An 8,358-nucleotide genomic window follows, 5' to 3' on the forward strand; every position below is an offset into this window, starting at 1 on the left:
ATTTACATGGGTCACATGGGCCACATGTAGCTATGCTACATTCATTGGCTTGAGTACTTGCAGCCCCAAGTATTTTGGGGTGCCTATATACATGCTCTGATGCGTTTAATTAGAACGTGTCAGAGCAGACTCGATTAATTGAGCCTGCTGGAACATTTTAATTAAAACACTCCCATGTGCTGCAGCAACACGTGTATTCAGCATCCCCATGTTTCAAAATGGCAGTGGGGGGTACTTTAACTAAAACTTGTCTAATGTGCTTTAGTTCAAGTGCTCCCACATCCATTTTGAAATTCAGGACGCTGAATACATGTGATGCTGCAGCATTTTAAATTAGAGTGGCTATCCAGGAACTGCTCTAATTAAAATACACCCCTCCCCTTCCTCTGCCACCCTGGAGCACGTGTATAGACACCCTTGGTTTCTAAGTACAGTGCAAACAGACAGGAAACAGTCCAAATAGCTTTCCTGGAGATGAGCTGGCTGCCTCATCTACACAGGAACAGAGGAAATGCCAGGTTGAGACCAGTGGACCTTTTAGTCTATCTTACCTCCAGCCATGGTCAATACCCAATGCTCAGAGAAAACATATGCCACAAACCAACCAGATATGCACTACCTGGTGAAAATAAATTCCTTCCTCATCTCTGTGGGGATCACCTTAAACATGAGACTTGCCTACCAGTAGCTGCACCTGCATTAGCTGCTAATGGCTATGAAAATGAAGCCATTAGAAAAGGCCACAGCATGCTACTCAAAGGCGTCTTGCAGCAGGGAGTACCACAGATTGACTATGTACCATCAGCAGCATTCCCTTTCTATCACCATCTCCTAGCTGGCTGTTTCTTTCATTAATGGAAATCTTGTTCAGACACCCCTGGCTATTTACTGTGAGTGCTGCCTCTTGACTCATCATGTCACTGACAATGAGGAGTGACCTGAACAATTAGTCTGAGCCAGTCACAGAGGAGATATGCCTGCTGCTCTTAGTTCCTTACTAAGACAGCAGAAAGGATTGCAGAAGAAAAACAACAGGACGATGCAAGACAATGTAGCCTTACTCCCTTCATGTTCCTCTTCTTTCTCCGTGCTCTCTGTGTGCAATTTCCACTCAATTCCCCATGCATAACTTACACCGCTTCTAAATTTGGCCCTCCATGTTGTGCCTCTGATACAGGGGTGAAGAGACCCATCCACACTCTGCCTGGAGGTTTACGTAGGAACAGAGATTTCCCTGCCCATCCTGAGCATACCGGTTTCTGCTGTACATGAACCTGTGAGTAGCCTGCAAGACTGCCAGCCTCCTAAATGAATTCATTCACAGGGAAGTGAGAAAGTTCATGCTGAAGCACCAAGGCACATAAGGGACAGTAAATTAGATTGAGACAGTCGATATGCTGAGGCTGCCAATGTCGGGAGCAAGCTGTAAATATGGTTTGAGCCTCTTGATTGTTCCACTGTGATGAAATAAATCATTTTCCAGGTCTGTTCACACATTCCAGATGAAATGGGTCTGTGCAGTATGGGCATAAAGGAAGCCACTAACCTTGCTGAAGTCTTTTGGACCCTACAACCAGTTCTCAGACAGAGACACTGCACAGTCAGCATCTCACCCAGGTGTGCTCTCAGATCACATTCATTTTTAAATGTTGATAGAGGTAGAGCTAAAATAGGTGTTATGTGGCCATCCAGGACCAGAAGAAATTCCAAGTCACTGTGTTAGTGATTTCTTTAAGAGCTAGGTTTGGATTTCAACTATACAAAATTAAAGTCTGGAGTTAAGTCTACTGATGTCCAGGTGTAACGGACTGGAAAGCGGCCCCTCCTCTTCCCTAGTCTCAATGGAATCACACTGAGAAAGGTATATATTTCTTTCACACCACTTTTTCCAACCCTGGCAATCACATTTCCCCTACCAACCCTCCCCCAACACACACACTTTTATCTAGGCCCTTCAGGCGATTCGCTGGGTTTGAAGGTGTTGTATTGAACTCAACAGCAGGAACCGCATGATCGAAAATGGAAAGGCCTTTCTTGGCACAAGCAGAGATATTAACAAGTACATCGCACAGAACCTAGAGAAGAATCCTCTAATGAAAGGTATGCCTTCAACCCAGCTCAGCTATCTTCTCTTGTCATTAGGCACTTTTTCTGCCCTTGCTAAGGGTGTCTGAATAATTTGCCAGTCTGGTGCTGCCATATAAATATGTATTTTCCTTGGGAAAAGTGCTAATACTGTCCCATAAGGAAAGGCAGAGGGGCCATTCCATACTGAGCTGCTCTTGCACACAGAGGGACAGACTAAGGTCACAGAGCTGTAACCCACTGAAGCTGTTTTTGCAAGCAGCTTATCAGGCATAGGATTTTCACAGCTTGCCTGGCTTCTAATTCTTAAGACCCTTCAAATCCCTGTGCCAGGTACCTCTCTCATTACTGTGGTCAGGAGTGGGGTGGTTAAGGTCAAAGGGAGTTGGGAGCTGCTGGTATTTGACACTTAATAAACAAATACTACAGATGCTGCTTAGGTGCCTACAGCAACATACCCACCTGCTGTGAGACACCGACCCACATGTGATTTTACAGGAGTGAGCAAAGGAGTCAGTCATCAGCAAGGCCAAGTGTAGAACCTGAAGCCGGCCTACTCCATCATGCCTCCAAGGGGCAGTGTTTCGACTTTCTTTTCCCCTCAGCCAATAGGGCTACAATCAAACAGAAAGAAGCAGGGCACTTCTATCAACCTCCCATCTGCCTATAACAGGATTTTGGAATAAAGCTGATACAGTGGCAGATTAAAACTGGATCCTCTTTAAGGTAGGAATCTGACACTGCTGCAGAAGGGGGATCTTGCATTGTTGCCTTCCAGATGCCAAGCATCGTACTGACAGCTAGTCATCTCCCCTACTACTCAGGTCTGCAGAATCTTTCTGTCCTGCCTGGATGAGGGATGTCTTATGTCCTCATTTCACAGCAGGGAGGCATCCATTCAGCATCTTCAGCCCTGCCACTCTTCTGCATGCTTCTCCCAGCAACCTACTTGCCACATACAGCTCCACCTCCAGTTAAGTGCTGACCATGTGCTGGCTACTGCAGAAGACACTGTCTCAATATACTTACAGGTCAGCTAAACAGACAGATAATGTAAAGGGCATTGAGATGCATAACAGAAGGCTTTATGTTTTCTTCTCTTCTGTCTCTAGTCTCACCAGGGAGTGGTAGCAGGCTTACTGGAGGGGATTAACTTTAGTGGGCCTCATGTCAGCATGATGAGAAGCCATTATGCCAGAAGGTCAGACCAGGATACACAAGCTGAACTTGAAAGAAAGCCACAAACCACAAAAAGCAGAAGAAAAGGAATAGCTTCTCCCCTTCCAGTGGAGGAAAGACCTTGAAAGGGGAAGATGACAGGAAGAGCTGGACTGGCAGTAGTTTGAAACAGAGGTGTGAGGATTATAAAAGCTGCAATGTTTTGGTTGATCTGGGTCCTCGTCCATCTTGTCTTAGTTTAGCTCTGCAGCAATTACCTTAGCCAGTGATTAGATATGTTTGCAGGGACATCACTCATATGTAAAATGTGTGGCTATATACCAAATCTTTTTATATGTGGCAGAGTTGGCTGCAGGCCCACCAGTAGCTTACCAATTCCAGTATTTCAGCAGAATGAACTCTAGCAAGAGGCTTCCCCACAAATATTTTTCTGTACTCCTAAATGCATTCACTTTGACCGCTCAGATGCCTCTTGTGGAGGCTTCCCTCAAGTGAATGGGTTTACAAGTATTTATAGTGGAACATCAGTTCTAAGAATTATTCAGCTATGCTCATCCAACCAAGGAAGAGAAACACCGTGCGACTTGCCTCCAATCACGACAGCTTGCATTTCAAATCCCAAATGCTTCCAAGCAAGCAACAGGCCAAGAATTAGTCAAATAAGGTATCTGGCAAGTCATTTTGAACAACTAAATCTATTCATGGACAATTTGCCAGCTGAAAGAAGTAGAAGTCATTAAATACATTTGCTACAAATTATTTGCTTGGTATCTAACAGTAGCTATACTAGATGCTTCAGAGAAAGGAATAAGACTGTGCAGTGCTCAATAAACTCCACCCCATTATAAGTTTATTAGCATTCAGAGTCTCATTTGTTTTACTGGATCACAAAAACAGACAGCATGCTGGCGAAGGGAAGTCTATAATATCACAGTCCCTGCCATGTTGTACTCTTGTCAGTTCTGCTAATGCAACTCACTGGCAAGGGTGTTATTACAGGTCCTCATGTGTACCTAGTCTAGAGGATAGGAATTTATTGCTGCCTTGGCTAGTGGGTCCAGCTCTAGCTGAATCTGGGGCTCAAGTACTGACAGAAGTCCCAAGTTGGATCCCTATGTGCTGATCATCAGGTCCCTCTCTCCCTAAAGAAAATTAAACTTTTGAGCATGGCAGTGGAAGAGGCACAGCAAAGCAAAAGCCACCCGTGGGTGGAGAACAGGAAGAGGAAGATTTGTTAGGCAACGATTTGTTAATGAAGAGAACCTCCAGTTTAACTATTGTCCACAACCTGTAGCCTGTGAAAAATCCCACCACCATTGCCCAAGCATAGCCAAAGCAGCAATGTACAGCAAAATCTTTGCCCTACTGCACTGGTGGTTTAAGACTAAGACAATGAAAAGATCCCCTGTGTACTTGTGCACTACTAAAGCTCTCTAATTAGCTGCAAGGTTTCAGTTTATATTGTTTCTTGAAGCATTTAAGGAAGGCACACTAAAGCCACCACAAACATCTGTCCTTTGTTTGGGGGAACCACAGTTCTAGGCCTTGCTTTTGGTTGCCTCATACTCAGGGTAGACCAGGTTTCCCATCTCTCGTGCTGTGTCTTCTGAGCAGAATGAGACAGCTATACTGAAGGGAAATAAAATGGAGTTGAATTGCCATTATGTGTAAGCGAGCAGATCACGTACCCGGCTTAGGCTATGGGGAAGTCAAGAGGACATGACCCAAAACCGCTAGGCTACAGCAAACTGGAACAATCCTGTCCTAGTCCAGTGAAAGCAGAAACTTAGTGTAAAAACAATTCTGAGCAGGTCACGTACTGGCCTGCTGAGTCAGCCCAGAACGGGAAGTGACCCTGTGGTTACAAGCTAGAAGAAACCCCCTAAACTAACACTGCTAAACTAAACATAAGTAGAAGCATGCGTATTACTAACAAAGTCATGGCAAATGCTGATTGGTATATGCTGTTGCTGTGCTTATGATGTCATATTTTTTATATGAACTCGCCTCACCTATTGTACGGGGTCAGACCTCTTCACAATTCTCCAATTGTGTATGAGTCTGTCCAGAATGCATTCTCTAATAAACCAAGTTCTTTTTAACTTTGAGTAGTCTGTTCATCTGAGCCTCCGCCCAACGAACCGGGGACAAGTTTTCCCCAACAATACCAGCAGCCTTAAAAGGACGGTCTACCTGGGGCACCACCCATCACTGCTATCATTGGGGCTGAGTAATGAAGAGTCTATAGTAATATGCTCAAGCCAACCTCCTTAAGGTGACAGCAGATCTCACTTGGATGAGGCAGATAAAGGATGAGACGCTTACTCCTGTTATACATGAAGGTCTGTTATATTCTTTTGGGTTTAAGTAAAGCAATGAAAGCCGTTTTGTTACCTTGAATACTAACCCCTTGCCTCAAACAATCAGCCATCGAATAAGTCTAGAGTTTAAAAGGAATTTTCATACAGAAAGATCTGGTTACTCAGATTCTATGGGTAACTTATTTTGCCCAGGATGGGTCCGTGCATGCCCCTATACAAAGACCCACTAAATTAATGATGGGGTTTTTTCCAGGCTATGACAGACACCCAATAAATGACGGCACACATTCCCTGTCTGAACTTCATAGTTCTGTCCAACTTTTCCATGATGCAATTTTCATGTTAACAGGTCATAATATAAATAAACTTAAAAACTGGTCAGATTCTCAGGTAATGTAATTGGGAGTGTCTTCACTGCCTTTAAAAGAGCCATATGAAATGGCCACTAGCTCTAAAGCTGCTCCCTCATTTCTGAGAGATGTTACATTCATGTTTCACCAAGATAATTTTCAGCTTGTCAATAGTGAAATGGTCATGAGCATTGTGCCCCAGGGATCACCTTTAACATGCTGGGACAACTGCACAAGATTCAAGAAAGGGGTAACCTGGATATGTTCACTCTTCTATGTGCCCACCTGGTAAGTGCAATTTGTCTGCTGCTCATTCTGAACACATAGGAACGTGATTTAGTAGCGCTTTCTCTCATCTTTTTCCCCTTCTAAATGAAGTCATTCCCCTATGTAAACACTCCTTTTTGCTCTGTGCCATCATTATATCTAGTTACTCTGCAAGGTAAATAAGCCTAGATGTTATCCAGAATTCATCATGACTGTCTAAGGCTATTAAAACCAACACTGATACTTTACTGACTCTAAAGAACTTCTGTATGTTAAAAAACACACCTCAAGTTTAATTTGCCTCCTTGTCAGTGGTTTCTAGAAACCAATTAGTTTGGGGCATCACATTTTAGGACTTCAACCTTTCATACAAGGTATAGCAGGGTGTTAGTACTAGGGGCACTTTTGTTTCCTCTTATTCTCCACTTGGAGGTGGAGCCGAGTCTCTGTGGCTGAACTAGATGGATCCTAGAATTAAGAGGAAAATAACCAGGTTTAATAAACTTCCCATGCAATTTGCCATCACATCTGTGTGGCAAAAGGAAAACAAGTGAAATGACTAGGTAGCTGTGGAAGAGCACCTGCTATGGGATGGTTTGAAACAAGCCCGTCACTGGAAAGGTTACAGATGATGACATTGTCTTGCCTGGTGCAGGTAAAGCCAGGACTCCTGCCTTTCTGACTGTTCACATTTTCTTACAGAACCAAACTGCTCCATTTGTTCTTTATCTAAACCGTGCTCCTTTGCAAGGTCCTGAGGGGAATTGCTGCTCTATTCCTACATATCACTTTGCTTTCTGATCTTTCAAAAGGTCTCCTGAATCCTGCCCTTAGGAACATCTGAGCCTCCACAATGATTTTGAGGCATCCCTGCTTTTATTTAAATCATCATGTCAGTTTCTCAATTGAAGTTTTCAGTTTTTATCCATCAAAGTTTACCCAGGAAGAATGGAGGGTGCCCATTCTGTTTCCTTTTGAAGATTACAGAAATGCAACAATAAAATTTGACTCTGCCATTGGCCATTCTCCCTCCCCACCCCACCACAGAACAGAAATAATTACACTTGCAGACATGCAGACTCATTTTAAATGCTGTCGGGGCTGAAACCTTGGCAGAGTGAGTCTTGGCACATACCTCCATTTTAGTTTATAAACCCACCTAGTGGATGCCCGTTAGAAAGTTAATCTGTTGAAAGGCACCCCTGAATTCTGTTGGTGTAATTCAAGGGTGACCCTAATGAAGTCAATAGTCTTGCACCAGTCTTGGATTCAAATACAAAGGAAGGCCAAACTACCAGTTCTTCTGTTTTGCTTTAATAGACTCTTGAGCTAGTGGCTGTTGATTTCTATCTGACAAACCGAATCCCTGACCCCAGAGGTTCAAAGAAGAAGTAGCCCATCAATAGCCCACGATGTCCACTGATGGTCCATCCCAAACAATACAATTACTGGGCTTGCTCAGTTTCATTAGTGTAAGTCTTTTGATTGTGATAGAGTTACTCCAGCACAGAGTGAACTATCAGGCCCCTTGTGTTTATCAGAGCATTTAGTGTTCACTAGTGCTACTCCAAAGAGAGAAAGGTAATTCAGCATCCATTAAATAATGTTTTTCAATTATTTCAGCCATTCATAACCTTTCTAAAAGGTTCTTATAGACTCACCGAAACAGTAGGCTTAAGTGCCAGTAACAGATGTATACATGTACCCCCCAACACATATGCACATATTGACACAGAACAATGTGCAGTAACAAAAATAGAAGCTTCTGCACAAACTAGTACAGTAGTTCTGAGAGAAGGAAATATTGTGTCGCTTACCAGTCACAAAATCCTGAAAGGGCTTTTTGCTTCAGTAAGAGATCTACAATGGAACAGAGAAACACGGTTCAGTAGGCAGATCATTCATGACCACAAGCGTTCTAGAAGGGTGGCATGGGAATGTCCGTTCAATTATAATCACACCTTAATGGGCAGGATCCATTCTTACACGCCCTGGCTACCTCTACTGATCACACTGTTGTAGTCATTCACCTGTAATGGAAATAATCCTACTTTGGCAATGCACTACATGTATGCGGCATGAAGCACATAAGATTCACACTTAGATTCTTAGACTGAATTCTACAACCAGAAATGGAAAAGCAGTATATTAAAATG

General features: G+C 43.4%; 1 protein-coding gene across 1 annotated transcript in view; it reads right to left on the minus strand.

The window, feature by feature from the left end:
- The window catches only part of LINGO1 (leucine rich repeat and Ig domain containing 1), a 285,485-nt gene extending 277,423 nt beyond the window's left edge, over nucleotides 1-8,062 (minus strand). Inside the window, exon 1 of the mRNA XM_006029389.3 lies at nucleotides 8,020-8,062. The gene's annotated coding sequence lies outside the window, so the exon portion shown is untranslated. The remainder of the gene's footprint in view (nucleotides 1-8,019) is intronic.
- Nucleotides 8,063-8,358: the final 296 nt, after the last annotated feature.

This window comes from Alligator sinensis, unplaced genomic scaffold, assembly GCF_000455745.1.
Source record: "Alligator sinensis unplaced genomic scaffold, ASM45574v1 scaffold319_1, whole genome shotgun sequence".
Classification (NCBI taxonomy): domain Eukaryota; kingdom Metazoa; phylum Chordata; order Crocodylia; family Alligatoridae; genus Alligator; species Alligator sinensis.